The following is a 4,034-nucleotide window of genomic DNA, read 5'->3' as shown; positions in this document are numbered from 1 at the left end:
TTTGCTAAATTGTGCCTTTTTGCATCCACTGCCACCCTCTGGGTGAGGTATCTGGGCTGAGGTGCTGCACATCAGATGCCTCTTCTGTTTTCTTCCGAAAGGAAAACTGTGTCCATCCTTGTCTGCTGTTACTATGACAGAAATTAGATTACACCTTGCACTCTGAAGCCAACATAGAATCAGAGAATCAAGCAGGTTGGAAGAGACATCCAAGCTCAGCCAGTCCAACCTAGCACCCAGCCCTGCCCAATCAACCAGACCATGGCACTAAGTACCCCAGCCAGGCTTGGCTTCAACACCTCCAGGCACGGCGACTCCACCGCCTCCCTGGGCAGCCCATTCCAATGCCAATCACTCTCTCTGACAACAACTTCCTCCTAACATCCAGCCTAGACCTGCCTTGGCACATCTTGAGGCTGTGTCCCCTTCTTCTGTTGCTGCTTGCCTGGCAGCAGAGCCCAACCCCACCTGGCTACAGCCTCCCTTCAGGGAGTTGTAGACAGCAATGAGCTCTGCCCTGAGCCTCCTCTTCTGCAGGCTGCACACCCCCAGCTCCCTCAGCCTCTCCTCACAGGGCTGTGCTCCAGACCCCTCCCCAGCCTTGCTGCCCTTCTCTGGACACCCTTCCAGCACCTCAACATCTCTCTGCAATGGAGGAGCCCAGAACTGGACTCCTCAGTCCAACAGGTGGGGTTGGTCTCTTCTGCCAGGCAAGCAGCAACAGAACAAGGGGACACAGTCTCAAGCTGTGAGCATTACACATCCCATTCAACTTGCATTTCTGGTCTTTGTTTCTGCTGAAACTATATTGTATATATTAAAGGCTAGGAAATTTGGTATAATGCATGTCCAAATCTGAACTTCAAATGAAGCTGGGATGAGGTCAAAAGAAACAAGCCCTAGGAAAGCAATCTTAGATCTGTAACCATACACAGAAAGGTTTATTTCTTAGTTTCTCAAAGTATCAGCCAGCACCCTAGGTAATATGGTTTCTCAAATCTGTTTGTTTCTAGGTTTCCAATGGTTCTTGCAAATAATTTTTCCTCTGATTCTCCTTGTCTGGTGCCTTCTTTCTGAGACTTCATATTGCCTGCAGATTTCAGAGAGGCTCTCATTTTTAATTCCCATCATCTTGCTTCTTGTTATAGTTGTCAGTGCAAAGAGGTTAACAGCAGAATTGTCAGCACATGATTCAGCACTTCTGAAGCTCTCACTGCAGAGCATTCCCAATGACAAGGAAATAAGCTCATTTAAGTCTCACTCAATGCTGCAGCTGGAGCGTGCTGTGGTTCTGATCCTCAGTCACTGATTCTGGAACTGGCTGCCCAGGGAGGTGGTGGAGTCACCATCCCTGGAGGAGTTTAAAAAAACAGTGGCTGTGGTGCTTGAGGCTATGGTCTGGTGATGAAGGCTGCTGGGATGAAGGTTGCACTGGATGATCCTGGTGGTCCTTTCCAAACACAGCGATTCATAGTGGTGAGATGTTGTGCAGAGGGATTTCCCACCCAAGCTCTATAGGACATCTTCTAATTGCCCTATCAAATACACCCTGGTTCTTGCCTACTGCCCTTTCTTCCATCTTGCAGAAGTTCAATACTCAAAAGTTACATCTTAATAAATGCTTACTCAATTGTAGTTTGACACTTAGAGACTGAAATGCTATTAACTGGTGCCCAAGCTGAAGTTTCTGGGACTGCTGACATAAAAAAAGAAACCCAACAACCCCACACCCCAGAAAACCCCAAAACTAAGCAACAACAACAACAACAAACCCCCGATCAACAGCTCAAACCAACAACAAAAAAACACTTAGAAAGAAACCAACCTGAGGTCAGATGGTGTTTCCAAATTTCACAGTATCACAGTATCACAGTATCACCAAGGTTGGAAGAGACCTCACAGATCATCAAGTCCAACCCTTTAGCACAGAGCTCAAGGCCAGACCATGGCACCAAGTGCCACGTCCAGTCCTGCCTTGAACAGCTCCAGGGACGGCGACTCCACCACCTCCCCGGGCAGCCCATTCCAGTGTCCAATGACTCTCTCAGGGAAGAACTTTCTCCTCACCTCCAGCCTAAATCTCCCCTGGCACAGCCTGAGGCTGTGTCCTCTGGTTCTGGTGCTGGCCACCTGAGAGAAGAGAGCAACCTCCTCCTGGCCACAACCACCCTTCAGGTAGTTGTAGACAGCAATAAGATCACCCCTGAGCCTCCTCTCAGATGAACACTCCACTTCTGATTTATACATCACTGCTCAGGGAATGTCTTTCTGCACCGAGATCGCAGAATCCTGGAATGCTTTGGCTTGCAAGGGACCTTAAGGATCATCTAGTTCTAACCCCTCTGGCAGGGATGGGCAGGGACATCTTCCCATGGGTCAAACTGCTGAAAGCCCCACCCAACCTGGTCTGAATGATGTTACATGCAACAGTTCAGAAGCAGTTGACTCTGGGGAAATTTTTTTCCAGTGGTGTACAAGACATTGTAAGTTAAACCTATTATGATCCAAATTCCATTTCTCATGAAATCTGGCAGTACAGTTAGGAGATTTTCTTCTTCTACTTGGTAACAGAAGCACAGTGTAGTACTCTGTACAGTACAAACTATTCTTAAACTTGATGTGACCTTTACAAACAACTGTTCCTTTTATGACTGAATAATTATACAGAGAAACTTCCATTATGTATAGAGGTAAAGAGGAAAAAGAGAGGAAACCCTGTTAGGAAAATAACAACAATAATCCATTTCTAACCTATTATTTCTCTGCCAACTTTGTTTCTTAACTGTTAAGGCTTCTGATGTGCAACAGAGTTCTTAGGAATGGAACAAATAATAGAGTAGGCCTACACTTGTCTCAAGTTGTGCCAGGGGAGGCATAGGCTGGATGTTAGGAAGTTGTTGTCAGAGAGAGTGATTGGCATTGGAATGGGCTGCCCAGGGAGGTGGTGGAGTCGCCATCCCTGGAGGTGTCCAAGCAAAGCCTGGCTGAGGCACTTAGTGCCATGGTCTAGATGACTGGACAGGGCTGGGTGATAGGCTGGGCTGGATGATCTTCATTCTGGTTTGAAGCTAGCTGGGATATTTTAGTGAGAGGAATTAGATGCTAGGCTGTGGAAAGGAACCAATGTGATGTCTGCTGCACTCACAGGCTTGCTGAGATGGATAAGAACAAGAACACAAACATAGATAACACAGTTTGCTCTCTGGCTTTGGGCTGCACTTTTCTCTCTAACATGCTGTCTGTGTGACTAATCCCTCTGCTTCTTAACCCTCTTGGCTGATCCTCCAAGGTCACCTTGAATGTAAGGCAAACTCTGGGATAAGGTAGAGAAGTGAAAATGAGGTGGAAGGGTGGTTGGGAGCCCCTTCTGGGGACTCTGGTTTCTGGCAGGGCTGTTGTGTTTCTGCATTCCTTTTTACCTTGTCTATGTCTGTCTCTAGCTGTAGATATACTGTAAATACCTGCTTGGATCTTGTGTTCAGCTGTAAATAGAAAGCTTCATTCAATTTCCAGCTGGGCTGAGTCTAGTCTGGGTGATTTCATGAGAGTGGGGGGGCAGCTAAAACCCAAACCATCACAATCTTGGAGGTCTCTTCTAACTTGGTTGATTTTACGATTTGATGATTCTTTCCAAGCTTATTTTATTTGGGTAGCCTTAGGTAACTACTGCATCATACAGCTGTGGGCTGGGAGTGAGGTCCTGGGTGCACGCAGAAAGCCTCAAGCTTCCACCTCCCTCATAACCTTGTAAGACTTCACACCCACTCCCATCTAGAAACAAAACTGAGCTCACTCTCCAGCTCCCTGCCCTCCTACACACACCTATTGGGACTTCACTCCCTCAGTCGTCACCACATTTATCAGTAACGACTGCCTGCAGGGAAACGCTCACCCTGCTGTGCAGGTCTGCCTCCATACTGCCCAGCAGCCTGGACCACGGCAGTGATCCGGGCTAACACTATGTGACACGCGTGTGAACACAGGGTCAGTTCTGTGCACCAGCCGTTGCTGATAGCAAGAAGCCACTTTCCTCC

Source organism: Pogoniulus pusillus, chromosome 5 (assembly GCF_015220805.1).
Source record: "Pogoniulus pusillus isolate bPogPus1 chromosome 5, bPogPus1.pri, whole genome shotgun sequence".
Taxonomy (NCBI): domain Eukaryota; kingdom Metazoa; phylum Chordata; class Aves; order Piciformes; family Lybiidae; genus Pogoniulus; species Pogoniulus pusillus.
This window is presented reverse-complemented; position numbering follows the sequence as displayed.